This window comes from Pleurodeles waltl, chromosome 3_2 (assembly GCF_031143425.1).
Source record: "Pleurodeles waltl isolate 20211129_DDA chromosome 3_2, aPleWal1.hap1.20221129, whole genome shotgun sequence".
Classification (NCBI taxonomy): Eukaryota; Metazoa; Chordata; class Amphibia; order Caudata; family Salamandridae; genus Pleurodeles; species Pleurodeles waltl.
Window position 1 is genome coordinate 16,085,450 of NC_090441.1, and position 16,189 is coordinate 16,101,638.

Below are 16,189 nucleotides of genomic sequence, written 5' to 3' on the forward strand. Positions count from 1 at the left end.
TATATGGTTTGTGTTGCCCCTAGACCTATGTCTACCTGTTGCATCCTATTGTGATTCTACATTGTTTGCACTACTTTTCTTACTGTTACTTACCTGTGTTGGGTTTGTGTACATATAATTTGTGTATATTACTTACCTCCTAAGTGAGGGTATCCTCTGAGATACTTTTGGCATATTGTCACTAAAATAAAGTACCTTTATTTTTTTAGTAACTCTGAGTATTGTGTTTTCCTGTGGTATTGTGCTATATGATATAAGTGGTATGGTAGGAGCTTTGCATGTCTCCTAGTTCAGCCTGAGCTGCTTTACCATAGCTACCTCTATCAGCCTAAGCTGCCAGAAACACCTCTATTCTACTAATAAGGGATAACTGGACCTGGCACAAGGTGTAAGTATGTGAGTACCACAAGGTACCCACCATAAGCCAGGCCAGCCTCCTGCATTGGTGGTACAGCGGTGGGATAAGTACTTGCAACTGCTTTACCACTTTGTCATTTGGTGCTTTTCATAAGAAAATCATATACCAAATAGTACAGTATATGTACATTGAACCCAAACAGTTTACTTTTCTACTCTAAAACTTTTAACTAAGTTTCTGAAAAGTTCTGAAAACTTTTAAAAGTTTTCCAAAAGTTTGAAAAAGTCTTTTCTCTGTGCTTTCTAAAGTTCTAAAACCTTTCCTCTCACTGTCCTTAAACCTTTTCTATCATGTCTTCAGTAGAGCCCACTCCCAAAATTGTTCAAGCAACTTATGAGAGTTTAAACTATAAAAGTTTGAGGGGTCTCTGTCTGGATAGAGGTTTAAGCATAGGAAAGAATCCAACAAAAGAGTTTCTCCTTAACCTGCTTTTACAAGATGAGCAGAACCAGTCTGGCCCATCTCAGGAGAGAGTGGAAAAAGGGGAGGCTTCCCAGTCAGACTCAGAGGAGTTCCCAGAAAAAGCTGGGAACTCCTCCCCCCTAGTCCTGCCCCCTAGCAGGCCACCTAGTGACACTGGTCATGTTATAGGGTCACACATTAGTAGGGCATCTTTCACTCCTAAAGGCCAGGTTACTAGGATCCAGCCAGTTAGGGACAGGTCTCTCTCTGCTAATTCCTAAATCTCCTCTGTGTCCAAACATTTCCAAGCCTCCCACCCTGAGGATAACTTAATGGAAAGGGAACTCAGAAAGCTGAGGTTGGGAGAGACCATACTGAAGCTTAAACAGCAGCAGCTGGCCTTAGACAGGGAATCCCTGGATATAGAGAGGGAAAGACAGAGATTGGGGTTAGTTCCCCATGGTGGCAGCAGCAGTGTTTCAGATAGTAATCCTGTTAGAGAGCACGATTCCAGAAACCTGCATAAGATAGTCCTCCCTTACAAGGAGGGGGATGACATTAATAAGTGGTTTGCTGCACTTGAGAGGGCCTGTATGGTACAGTTGGTCCCTCAAAGGCAGTGGGCCGCTATATTGTGGCTATCTTTCACTGGAAAGGGTAGGGATAGGCTCCTTACTGTCAAAGTGATGCCAATAACTACAAAGGTTTGAAGGATGCACTCTTGGATGGATTTGGGTTAACCACTGAACAATACAAGATTAAGTTCAGAGACACCAGAAAAGAGTCCTCTCAAGACTGGACAGATTTTGTTGACTGTTCAGTGAAGGCCTTGGAGGGTTGGTTGCATGGCAGTAAAGTATCTGACTATGAAAGCCTATATAATCTGATCCTGAGAGAGCATATTCTTAACAATTGTGTGTCTGATGTATTGCACCAGTACTTGGTAGACTCAGATCTGACCTCTCCCCAAGAATTGGGAAAGAAGGCAGACAAATGGGTCAGAACAAGAGTGAACAGAAACGTTCATACAGGGGGTGACAAGAATGGCAAGAAGAAGTATGGTAAGTCTTTTGACAAGGGTGGGGACAAAAGTAAACATTCTGAGTCTTTATCAGGCCCATAAAAATTCTCTGGGGGTGGTGGGTCCAAATCCTCTTCAAACAATCAGAAAAAGCCTTGGTGTTATTTATGTAAAGTAAAAGGCCATTGGGCAAGTGATTCCACTTGTCCAAAGAAAAACACCAAACTTCCCACCACCACAACCCCAACTGCAACCTCTAGTGTCCCTAGTAATAGCAGTGGTGGTGGTAAGTCTACTACTAATAGCCAATCCAAGGGTGTAGCTGGACTCACTATTGGCAATGTAGTTGGTGTTGGTCTTGTTAGGGAGACCACAGAGGCTGTTTAAATCTCTGATGGTGGCATTGACTTTGCCACCTTGGTTGCTTGTCCCCTTAATATGGGTAAGTACAAGCAACTACCCCTAATCAATGGTGTTGAGGTTGAGGCCTACAGGGACACAGGAGCCAGTGTAACAATGGTGATAGAAAACTGGTCCACCCTGATCAACACCTACTTGGTCAGCAGTACCAAGTGACTGATGCTCATAACAACACTCTTAGCCACCCCATGGCTGTTGTGAATCTCAACTGGGGGAGGGTTACTGGTCCAAAGAAAGTTGTGGTAGCCACTGAATTACCTGTAGATTGCTTACTGGGCAATGATTTGGAGACATCAGCTTGGGCAGAAGTGGAGTTGGAGGCTCATGCAGCAATGTTGGGCATTCCTGGGCATATTTTTGCTTTGACAGGGGCTCAGGCCAAGAATTAAAAAGGACAGGGAAACTTGGATCCTGGAACAATGGACCAAATGCTCCCAATAACTAGGGGTAGAAAGGGTAAATCCCCGCCCACTATCCCTTCCTCTACAGATGATTTCCCTTTTAAGGAAGAGGAATCCTCTCCCTGTGCAGAACCTACACCAGATGAGCTGGCAGCAGACACTGCTGAGCTTTTGGGTGCAGGAGGGCCTGCCAGGGAAGAGCTGAGTGTGGCACAGCAGACCTGTCCCACATTAGAGGGTTTAACACAGCAAGCTGTCAAACAGCAGAACGGGGATGTCAGTGATAGCTATCTGGTGTATTGGGAAGATAACCTCTTGTACACAGAGTCAAGGGACCCTAAGAACCTGGAGCTGCCAGGAGATTGGTCATTCCCCTGCAGGACAGAGAGTTTCTTCTTACCTTGGCACATTACATTCCTTTGGCTGGGCCTTTGGGCCAGACGAAAACTTGTGAAAGACTTGTCCCCTTGTTTCACTGGCCTCATATGTCAGAGGACACAAAAGAGTTTTGTCGCTCTTGTGTGACCTGGCAAGCCAGTGGCAAGACTGGTGGCACTCCAAAGGCCCCTCTAATTCCACCACCAGTGGTTGGGGTGCCCTTTGAAAGGGTAGGGGTTGACATAGTTGGCCCCCTTGACCCTCCAACAGCTTCAGGCAATAGATTCATCCTTGTGGTAGTGGACCATGCCACCCCCTTAAGGACCACTACAGCTCCTGCAGTGGCAAAGGCCCTCCTGGGAATCTTTTCCAGGGTGGGTTTTCCAAGAAAGTGCTGTCAGACAGGGGTAGCAACTTCATGTCTGCATACCTAAAAGCAATGTGGAAGGAGTGTGGTGTGACTTACAAGTTCACAACTCCTTACCATCCACAAACAAATGGTCTGGTTGAGAGGTTTAGTAAAATTCTCAAAGGTATGATAATGGGACTCCATGGAAAAATCAGAAGGAGATGGGATGACCTGTTACCCTGCCTCCGTTTTGCTTACAGGGAGGTACCCCAAAAAAGAGTAGGCTTCAGCCCCTTTGAACTCCTCTTCGGGCACCCTGTAAGAGGTCCACTTGCTCTTGTGAAGGAGGGTTGGGAACAACCTTTAAAAGCTCCTAAACAGGACATAGTAGACTATGTACTTGGCCTAAGATCCAGAATGGCTGAGTATATGAAAAAGGCCAGTAAAAACCTTCAGGCCAGCCAAGAGCTGCAAAAGCAATGGCATGACCAGAAGGCTGTCCTGACCCAGTACCACCCAGGACAGAAGGTGTGGGTATTGGAGCCTGTGGTCCCAAGAGCACTCCAAGACAAATGGAGTGGACCCCATCTAATTGTTGAAAAGAAGGGTGAGGTTACCTATTTGGTAGACCTAGGCACTGCCAGGAGTCCCCTTAGGATGATTCACGTCAATCGCCTAAAACCCTACTGTGACAGGGCTGATCTCACCCTGCTCATGGCTACAGATGAGGGACAGGAAGAAGAGAGTGACCCTCTCCCTGATCTCTTCTCCACCACTGAACCTGATGGCTTAGTGGAGGGAGTAGTCTTAGCAGATTGTCTCACTGCAGAACAGAAAGACAACTGTGTCAATCTCTTAAGTCAGTTCTCTGACCTCTTTTCACTTGTACCAGGTACAACTTCCTGGTGTAAACATACAATTGATATTGGAGACAGCCTGCCTGTCAAAAGTAAAATTTATAGGCAGCCTGACCATGTCAGGGACTGCATTAAAAAAAGAGGTGCAGAAAATGTGTGACTTAGGGGTAATTGAGCCTTCAGAAAGCCCCTGGGTTAGCCCAGTTGTGCTTGTACTAAAACCTCACACTAAAGATGAAAGAGGGAGATGAGGTTTTGTGTAGATTATAGAGGGCTCAATCAAGTAACCAAAACTGATGCTCACCCTATACCCAGGGCAGATGAGCTCATAGATACACTGGCTTCTGCCAAGTATCTAAGGACTTTTGATCTAACTGCAGGGTATTGGCAGATTAGGTTATCAGAAGATGCTAAACCCAAGACTGCATTTTCTACCATTGGAGGGCACTACCAATTCACAGTAATGCCCTTTGGTTTGAAAAATGCACCTGCCACTTTTCAGAGGTTGGTGAACACAGTCCTGCAAGGGTTGGAAGCTTTTAGTGCAGCATATCTAGATGATATTGCTGTCTTTAGCTCAACCTGGGATGATCACCTGGTCCACCTATGGAAAGTTTTGGAGGCCCTGTAAAAGGCAGGCCTCACTAACAAGGCCTCAAAGTGCCAGATAGGGCAGGGGAAAGTGGTTTATCTGGGCCACCTGGTTGGTGGAGAACAGATTGCACCACTACAGGGAAAAATCCAAACTATCTTGGATTGGGATCCCCCTACAACTCAAACCCAGGTGAGAGCCTTTTTAGGCCTCACAGGGTACTATAGGAGATTCATAAAGAATTATGGCTCCATAGCAGCCCCTCTTAATGATCTCACTAGCAAGAAAATGCCTAAGAATGTATTGTGGACAGCCAGCTGTCAGAAAGCTTTTGAGGAGCTCAAACAGGCCATGTGCTCTGCACCTGTCATAAAAAGCCCTTGTTACTCCAAGAAATTCATTGTACAAACTGATGCATCTGAATTAGGGGTTGGGGCAGTACTATCACAACTGAATTCTGAGGGCCAGGATCAACCTGTTGCTTTTATCAGCAGAAGGTTGACCCCTAGAGAAAAGCGTTGGTCTGCCATCGAGAGGGAGACCTTTGCTGTGGTCTGGGCACTGAAAAAGTTGAGACCATACCTGTTTGGTACTCACTTTATTGTTCAGACAGACCACAAACCTCTACTTTGGCTAAAACAAATGAAAGGTGAAAACCCTAAATTGTTGAGGTGGTCCTTTTCCCTACAGGGAATGGACTATACAGTGGAACATAGACCTGGGAGTACCCACTCCAATGCAGATGGACTCTCCAGATATTTCCACTTAGACAATGAAGACTCATCTGGGCGAGGTTAGCCTTATTGTCCTTTGTTGGGGGAGGGGGGGGGGGTTGTGTAGGAAAGTACCATCTTGCCTGGCATGTTACCCCCATTTTTACTGTATGTATGTTTGTTTTTGCCCATGTGTCACTGGGATTCTGCCAGGCAGGACCCCAGTGCTCGTATGTGTTCCCTGTGTGGTGCCTAACTGTATCACTGAGGCTCTGCTAACCAGAACCTCAGTGTTTATGCTCTCTCTGCTTTCTAAAACTGTCACTGCAGGCCAGTGACTAATTTGACCAATTCTCAATGGCACACTGGAACAGCCTTATAATTCCCTTGTATATGGTACCTAGGTACCCAGGGTATTGGGGTTCCAGGAGATCCCTATGGGCTGCAGCATTTCTTTTGCCACCCATAGGGAGCTCAGACAATTCTTACACAGGACTGCTACTGCAGCCTGAGTGAAATAACGTCCACGTTATTTCACAGCCATTTTCACTGCACATAAGTAACTTATAAGTCATCTATATGTCTAACCCTCACTTGGTGAAGGTTAGGTGCCAAGTTACTTATTGTGTGGGCACCCTGGCACTAGCCAAGGTGCCCCCACATTGTTCAGGGCAAATTCCCCGACCTTTGTGAGTGCGGGGACACCATTACACGTGTGCACTACATATAGGTCAATACCTATATGTAACATCACAATGGTAACTCCGAACATGGCCATGTAACATGTCTAGGATCATGGTATTCTGGTATTGGGGGGACAATTCCATGCATCCCCGGGTCTCTAGCACAGAACCCGGGTACTGCCAACCTGCCTTTCCGGGGTCTCCACTGCAGCTGCTGCTGCTGCCAACCCCTCAGACAGGTTTCTGCCCCCCTGGGGTCTGGGCAGCCCAGTCCCAGGAAGGCAGAACAAAGGATTTCCTCTGAGAGAGGGTGTTACACCCTCTCCCTTTGGAAATAGGTGTGAAGGGCTGGGGAGGAGTAGCCTCCCCCAGCCTCTGGAAATGCTTTGATGGGCACAGATGGTGCCCATCTCTGCATAAGCCAGTCTACACCAGTTCAGGGATCCCCCAGCCCTGCTCTGGCGCGAAACTGGACAAAGGAAAGTGGAGTGACCACTCCCCTGACCAGCACCTCCCAGGGGATGTGCCCAGGGCTCCTCCAGTGTGTCCCAGACCTCTGCCATCTTGGATTCAGAGGTGTTGGGGCACAATGGACAGCTCTGAGTTGCCAGTGCCAGCAGGTGACGTCAGAGACCCCTCCTGAAAGGTGCTTACCTCTTTCAGTAGCCAACCCTCCTTTCTCAGTAGCCAAACCTCCTTTTCTGGCAATTTAGGGTCTCTCCTCTGGGCTGTTCCTCAGATAACGAATGCAAGAGATCACCAGAGTTCCTCTGCACTTCCCTTTTCGACTTCTGCCAAGGATCGACTGCTCCAGGACGCCTGCAAAACCGCAACAAAGTAGCAACAAGACTACCAGCAACATTGTAGCGCCTCATCCTGCCGGCTTTCTCGACTGTTTCCTGGTGGTGCATGCTCTGAGGGCTGTCTGCCTTCACTCTGCACTGGAAGCCAAGAAGAAATCTCCAGTGGGTCGACGGAATCTTCCCCCTGCCAACGCAGGCACCAAACTTCTGCATCACCGGTCCTCTGGGTCCCCTCTCATCCTGACGAGCGTGGTCCCTGGAACACAGGGGCTGGGTCCAAGTGTCTCCCACAGTCCAGTGGCCCTTCTGTCCAAATTTGGTGGAGGTAAATCCTTGCCTCCCCACGCCATACAGCAAACCTGTGTACTGCGTGATTTGCAGCTGCTCCGGCTTCTGTGCACTTTTTCAGGACTTCCTTTGTGCACAGCCTAGCCTGGGTCCCCAGCACTCCGTCCTGCATTGCCCAACTCGCTGAGTTGGACTCCGACGTCGTGGGACCCTCCTTTGTGACTCTGAGTTGACCGCTGTCCTCAGATCTTCTAAGTGCCTGTTCCGGTACTTCTGCGGGTGCTGCGTGCTCCTGCAGGGGCTCTCTGAGTTGCTGTGTACCCTCTCTGTCTCCTCCTCCAAGGGGCGACATCCTGGTCCTTCCTGGTCCCCAGCAGCACCCAAAATCCTCAAGCGCAACTCTTGCAGCTAGCAAGGCTTGTTTGCGGTGTTTCTGTGTGGAAACACTTCTGTAACATTCAGTACGCTGTGGGACATCTTCCATCCAAAGGAGAAGTTCCTGGCCCCTTCTGTCGTTGCAGAATCTTTGGCTTCTTTCACCCAGAGGCAGCCCTTTTGCACCTTCATCCAGGGTTTAGTGGGCTCCTGCTCTTGCGTGACTCTTGGACTTGGTCTCCTTCCTTTACTGGTCCTCAGGTCCAGGAATCCGTCTTCAGTGTTTTGCTGGTTCTTGTAGAATCCCCTATCATGACTATTCTGTCTTTCTGGGGTAGTAGGGTAACTTTACTCCTACTTTTCAGGGTCTTGGGGTGGGGTATCTTGGACACCCTTTCTGTTTTCTCACAGTCTCAGCGACCCTCTACAACCTCCCATAGGTCTGGGGTCCATTCGTGATTCGCATTCCACTTTTGGAGTATATGGTTTGTGTTGCCCCTAGACCTATGTCTACCTATTGCATCCTATTGTGATTCTACATTGTTTGCACTACTTTTCTTACTGTTACTTACCTGTTTTGGGTTTGTGTACATATAATTTGTGTATATTACTTACCTCCTAAGTGAGGGCATCCTCTGAGATACTTTTGGCATATTGTCACTAAAATAAAGTACCTTTATTTTTTAGTAACTCTGAGTATTGTGTTTTCCTATGGTATTGTGCTATATGATGTAAGTGGTATGGTAGGAGCTTTGCATGTCTCCTAGTTTAGCCTGAGCTGCTTTGCCATAGCTACCTCTATCAGCCTAAGCTGCTAGAAACACCTCTATTCTACTCATAAGGGATAACTGGACCTGGCACAAGGCGTAAGTACCACAAGGTACCCACTATGAGCCAGGCCAGCCTACTACATTAGGTCACATCGCAAAATTAAAGACTGGTCGCAAAAAGTCGGTGCACATGATGTCCCACTTTTTTCCGACCAGTCTTTTAGTACATCTGGCTATAAGAACATAAATAAATAAAAAGCACTGGAAGGGAGTAGATTCTATCCACAGTGAGAGAATGGAAACTGACAGGGCATAGAACAGAGGAGTTGCATAATACAATATCCTGCTACAGCAACGTGCTAATTCCTTTGTTGACAAACAACAAAGTCTAAAATCAGTGATGGCCGGAGTTATTTTTTCACTCTTGAAGCAGCTATAACAAGCTTTCGCTGCTTTTCAGTTTGCCTCTTAATTCCCAGCTGTGAGCACTAAATTGAATTAGCCACTATAAAGAGGAACTCCGCGCCAGAGAAGATAGCAGCCCCCTGTTGAGACAGACACTTCCAGACTTTACTAATTACAGCGTCTTTTTAGTAATTGGTAAAAAGGCAGTGAGGGAAATGAACATGTTCCACTCCAGACAATGTTTTAATTGCTGTCCCTCCTCTGTGCTGATCAAGCACAGCCAGTGCATGGTGGTGCAGGGGAGGCTAGCAGAGGGATTCCGTTATATTTGAAACGGGAATGCTGCATAAGGCATGAATCGAAAGAACACAAAGGCAGGGGAGATTGTCATTGGTTAGTGAACAGGAAGGAAAACTGATTCATCCGAAGTCAGCTATTGCGAAAGATTTTCTAATCTGTTTAACCTGCCTCATGGACAGAAGCTAATGTTTTTTTCTGTTGTGTGTGAGGCCTGGCGAATGCGCTTGATACTTGGCACGGTTGTGCAAGCAGCATCTTGCGCATGGATCATAATTTGAAGGTATTGTGAGGGATAATTTCGCAAGCTGTGTATTCACACCTGGTGTGACTCGTAGAGTGAGCGCCAGCTGAGCACTGATATTAAGGGAAAAGATAGGTCTCTGCAGTTGTGATTTCCGGATATCTCTCCATAACCCCTAATCTCTATGGCAGCCTGTTCCAGAGCTTGCATCAAAGAGAAAGAAGGCGCTCACCCCTCACTGTGGATGCTATTTCCTATTTTTATCAGAAAAATATATGTATTCCTGGGACAGACTTGTGGCAGAGTTCACCTGTTTGCCAAAGACGTGCCAGCCAGGCTTTAGGGCTATGGTGCATGTATGTGATGTAGTCAAGGGGACTTGTTGCGTAAAATGACACTGGCCCAAAGGAATAGCCTGGGAGCCGTTACACAGCCTTACTCGCATTTCCTTTTCATCTGTTTATATTTTCCAGATTGATGTTCGAATTTGCCACATGAATGTAAGACTACATCTAGAAGTCCTGGGAGATTAACTCCACCGCATTTAGCACACATTATTTATTACCGACAACAATTTACAACAGTATTCTGGTACCACACGGTTCCAGGGATTTTCGCAAAATGTTATGTTTATTGGCAAGATTCTTAATATCATCTGCATTTCCTGCCTGTCTGTTTCATTTTCATCTTTGCCTCATGTAGTTATGTCGCAGAGCTTAATTAGTAAAAGAATACGTGTTAGGGTCTAAAGTTTTGCTCAGAAGCCCTATCGAATGACGGGGGTGCTGCTTACCCAGGCTGCCTAGTTTTGATTCCACCTCATGCCTCTTTTATCCTCTAAGAGACTACTGGATTTTGAGCGTCAGAATCGCCCGCCGTGTGGGAGACTTAGGGGGTCATTCCGACCCCGGCGGTCAAGGACCGCCGGGGCCGGGGATGCGGGAGCACCGCCAACAGGCTGGCGGTGCCCCGCAGGGCATTTTGACCGCGGTGGTTTGGCCGCGGTCAGACAACGAAAACCGGCGGTCTCCCGCCGGTTTTCCGCTGCCCTGGGAATCCCCCATGGCGGCGCAGCTTGCTGCGCCGCCATGGAGGATTCCGACCCCCTCACCGCCATCCTGTTCCTGGCGGCTCCGACCGCCAGTAACAGGATGGCGGTGAGGGGTGTCGTGGGGCCCCTGGGGGCCCCTGCAGTGCCCATGCCAATGGCATGGGCACTGCAGGGGCCCCCGTAAGAGGGCCCCACTTTGTATTTCAGTGTCTGCTTTGCAGACACTGAAATACGCGACGGGTGCAACTGCACCCGTCGCACATACCCACTCCGCCGGCTCCATTCGGAGCCGGCTTCCTCGTGGGGAGGGGTTTCCCGCTGGGCTGGCGGGCGGCCTTCTGGCGGTCGCCCGCCAGCCCAGCGGGAAAGCCAGAATGGCCTCCGCGGTCTTTTGACCGCGGAGCGGCCATTTGGCGGCTCCCTCCAGGCGGGTGGCTCCCACCGCCCGCGGGGGTCAGAATGACCCCCTTAGTCTAACCCATTGTTGGTGACACCTGTCGCTCCAATCCGGGTTTTGCTCCGGCTAACTAAGAGCGCCTCATCTCTACCCAAGGATAGAGATGACAGGGCAGCCGAGCGCATGACATATTTGGCTTCTCAGGGAAGTCGTGGTCACTCAGGTCACATCCGGTTCTCTCACTTACCATTCGGTCTCATATATAAATGACAAACAGAAGCAGTATATGTTTCAATAATGAGTTTTAATAAAACAACTACATCTTAGATATCAAGGCGTGAGCTGCAATAACCAGGACGACACAACATGACAGTATTAAAATTGTGACGAGTAGAGTGAAGCATAAGAACAACGCTATCATGTTGTCACTATTGTCAATGGACTAATCCCTACCTAGGCTAGGATAGAGCACAGCATGTTAAGCTCTAAGTCTGCCCTTCAGGTTCCCCTGGGAAGACATCAACCCCCATACCTGAGCAAAGGCCTGCGGTCTGCGTTAGCATCTGTAGCGAAGCATTCGGCAATCAGCATACAGTCGTGGTTCCCTGGCTGGAATCTCCCTCTAATGTGTAAGGGACAAGGACAACTTTTTATAAGAACCCAGTAGATATTCTTTTAAAGTGTCCCTAAGTAAAGATGTGTATTTTCTACGAATGTTGGAGGCTAAACTTCTACCATGTTCACCGGCAATGTACCGTGCTGTAGCCTTGGAAGAAGCACAGAGTGATCAACAATGTCTTCTTTGAGAACAGAGTGCTGGCCTAGGCTAAAACAGTTAGATAGACAGAAATAAAACAAGACCGTAAACTGGTTATTCTAACAATAATAAGACAACGCTAAATAAAATATATCTAGGTTAAAGTGCACAGCGGCCTAGTGTGTTAAGTTAACGTGCATGGAGCTATAACTAAAATGGCTACACAACAATCTCAGGCACTTTTTAATTCCTACTTTCCTTCTTTGTTCACAGTTTTTCTGTTTTTGCTTCCTCCTTCCTCCTTTTGTGTTTTTCTCTCTTTTGATCTGGGTCTAAGACTGATAAAAAAGAGTAAGGGCCCAGTTATGAGTTTGGTGGTCCGTGCACTGCCATAACGGTTGTATAACCATGTTGGCGGTCCCTTAGAGCAAAGATGGCTGCAGACCCGCTGGCACTGCCAGGCATCACCGACCGCTGCGATGACAAGGCAGGACAAACAGCCCGATGGAGCCAGTGTTTCTGTCGGACACATTATGATGTTGCACACCGCCAATGTGACCGTGGTGGCACAACCACCACGTTCCAGCAGACGGAAACAGAGAGTATAAAGGTAGCAACTCAACTGCACGCAGCGTTACATGTCCTGTGCCGCCATAGAGCCCATCACACACGTTCTGCTGCTGCTGCTGCTCATTAAAGGTGCCCAAAATCCACGCCATCATAAACGCAACCCACGGTAAGAACACGCACCTACCTGTGTCATGAAACTCAACAACAGATCATCGTTCTGTCATCCACATGATATGGGAGTCACGCTATGGGCACCAAGTACAAATGTCATTGTGTCCACAGTCATTCACAAAGAAGGAAACATACACAGCCATTAAATGCCCTCTTTCAGCAAAGCCACACTCCACAAAAACCCACATCTGTCCATTTCAGGCACAGAACATTGTGTCACACAACAGCAACACCGTAGCAACATCACACATAATTCCAAAGACACCCACACATTGATCACATGCCAGGACTGTCATCATGTCTGCGCCCGTCCGCGCCTGGACCACGGCCAGCGCCAGAACCTCTGTCTCCTGCCCCCCCCACCGCCGCCACACACCTCTTCACTACGACACCGCCACCCTCCACGTCCTCAACACTGAGCGCTCTCCCGTCTGCCTTCAAGCCTCCCCGCAGACCACCTGCAGATCCTTCTCCTGCCAGAACTGCACCTTCAACAGCCTCCACGCTAATGACCCACCCACCAAGGCAGGGCGTAACCATCTCAGATGTATCCTCCTCAACACCCGCTCCGTCCACAAGCACGCAGTAGAGCTATGGAATCTACTCGACTCATCCTCCCCAGACGTCGCCTTCCTGACCGAGACCTAGATGAATCCCTCCTCAGCGCCTGACATCGCTATAGCCACCCCAGACGGCTACAAGATCACCTGCAGGGACCGCTCCAACAAACCAGGAGGAGGCATCGCCATAATCCACAAGAACATCCTCAGGATCACAACCAGCACCAAAAACACCCTCAGCACCGCCGAACGCCTGCACTTCCAGATCCACATTGACCCAAACACCACCCTCCGAGGGACCCTCATCTACAGGCCCCTCTGCCCCCGACATCAGTTCAGCGACTCCATCACCGACATCATCAGCACACACGCTCTCGCATGCATTGACTACATACTCCCCGGGGACTTAAACTTCCACCTCAAGAACACAACAACAACAACACCGCCACCCTACTCGACAACCTCTCCAACCTCGGCCTCAAACAGCTCGTCACAACACTAACCCACTCCTCAGGACACACACTTGAACCTATTTTCTCCACCAGAAATCACGTCTCCTTTAGCCACACCATAGAACTCCACTGGACAGATCACTGCATCTACTTCTCCTTCAAGAAACCCACAGCACACCACCACCCACAACGGATCCCCCACCGCAGTTGGAACAAGGTCACCAAATACCAACTTATCGGGACCCTCTCCTGGAACCCACCCATCGACACCCCCCACACTGATGCAGCTGCCCGCAACTTAAGGCAATGGGTCGACACCTGTGCCAATACTCTCGCCCCAATCAAGAAGCCCTCCAACAGACGCACCAACAGAAAGGCCTTCGGGTTTACCACCAACCTCCACAAATCTAAGCAAACCTGCTGAAGACTCGAAAGAAAGTGGCACCAAGATCAGACTCTGTACAACCACACAGGCTTAAAAAACACCATCTGCAGACACCACCAACTCACCTGAACCGCCAAGAGATCCGGCTTCAAAGACCGAATCAACAACAATGCACACACAGCCACAAGGAGCTCTTCAATGTTGAGAAGGAACTCTCCAACCCCAGTTCCAATGCCAATGCCATCCTGCCATCCTAAGACCTATGTGACTCCCTAGCCTCCTACTTCCACTGCAAGATTGCAGACATCCACAGCAGCTTCAGCACCCAGAACCCACCGGCAACCACCAACACCACAGATTCACCTCTGACCAACCTCCTGCTCTCCTGGACCCCCGTCAACTACACCATTGAAATCATGAACACCATCCACTCCAGCTCTCCATCTGACCGCTGCCCTCACCACATCCTCAACAAAGCATGCTCCGTCATCGCACCCCAACTACAGAAGATCATCAACAGTTCCTTCGAGTCCGCCACCTTCCCGGAGAGCTGGAAACATGCCGAAATCAACTCCCTCCTCAAAAAAACCAAGGCGGACCCAAAGGACATCAAGAACTTCCAGCCTATCTCCCTGCTCCCCTTCCCAGCAAAAGTAATCGAGAAGGCTGTCAACAGCCAACTAACCCGCTTCCTCAAGGAGAACTGCACCCTGGACCCTTCCTAATCCAGATTCCGCAGCTACCACAGTACCGAAACCGCCCTCATCGCCACCACCAACGACATCAGAACCATACTGGACAACGTCGAAACTGCGGCCCTCATCCTCCTGGACCTCTTGGCCACGTTCAACACCTTCTGCCACCACACCCTACTCTCACACCTCAGCAATGCAGGAATCCGTGACAGAGCCCTGGACTGGGTCACCTCCTATCTGACCGGCAGGACCCAGAGAGTCTGCCTCCCCCCATTCCGCTCGAAGGCCACCAAAATCAACGGTTGCCCGACCCTCTTCAACGTCTACATGGCCCCGCTCGCTAACATCGCCCGATCCCACAACTGCAACATCATCTCATACGCCGACGACACCCAGCTAATCTTCTCCCTCACCAAGGACTCTACCAAGACCAATCTCCACGAAGGAATGAAGGTCATTGCTGAATGGATGAAGTGCAGCTGCCTCAAACTCAATTACAACAAGACAGAAGTCCTCATCTTCGGCTCCACCCCCTCTGCATGGGATGACTCCTGATGGCCTGCCACTCTTGGAGCCGCTCTGACTCCCACCGACCACGCACACAACCTAAGATTCATCTTGGACTCCTCAATATCCATGACCCAGCAAGTCAACACCATCTCCTCCTCCTGCTTCAACACCCTCCACATGCTCCGAAAGATCTACAAATGGATACCCACTGAAACCAGAAGAACAGTCACCCAAGCCCTTGTAAGCAGCAAACTGGACTACTGCAATGCCCTCTACGCAGTAACCACGGGCAAACTCCAGAAGAGGCTGCAAAGCATCCAGAACGTCTCCGCATGCCTCATCCTTGACATCCCCCACCACTGCCACATCACAGACCACCTGAGAAACCTGCACTAGCTCCCAGTGAACAAGAGAATCACTTTCAAACTCCTCACCCATGCTCACAAAGCACTGCACAACACCAGACCAGAATACCTCAACAGACGCCTCTCCTTCCACACCCCGACCCGGCATCTCTGCTCTGCCGACCTCGCAACCGTCCCACGTGTCCACAGAACTACAACCGGCAGTAGATCATTCTCATACCTTGCAGCCAAAACGTGGAACACTCTTCCCACCCACCTGCGCCAGACCAAAGACCTCTTTACCTTCAGGAAACTTCTCAAGACCTGGCTGTTTGAGCAGTAGCAGCAACCCCCCCTTACCCAGCCCCCTCAGCATCTTGAGACCCTCACAGGTGAGTAGTGCGCTTTACAAATTCCTGATTGATCAGCTTGAAGACATATGTTTGGATGTGTCATTTAACATAAACACCCCTACCATGAAATAGTCCTGCGATGGACCCACACATCGCTCACATTGCAATACAATGGAAGGTCAGTGGGGTGCACAATAGTTAGAGAGACAACTATCCAAAGCTCAATGTCAGAGTCACCAGATCCTCAGGGTCTGTGCACATTCCCAACACGTCCACCACTGAACAGCTCCAAGACTTTGATAGATAAATCACAGAGACTGAGAGAGTTCAAGAGGGGAAGAGGGGATTAGGAAGGGAACAGCTGGGAAGGAGACCTGTAGTAAGAAAAAGGTTAGAACACACGATATGAAAATTATATCTCCTAAAATCAATTCTGTATTATGATTCTAAGCCTAGTCACTCTGAAAACATGAACAATCTAAGAGTTAAGTTTAAAATGACTAAGTTTCAAGATGGCCGGATACCTGT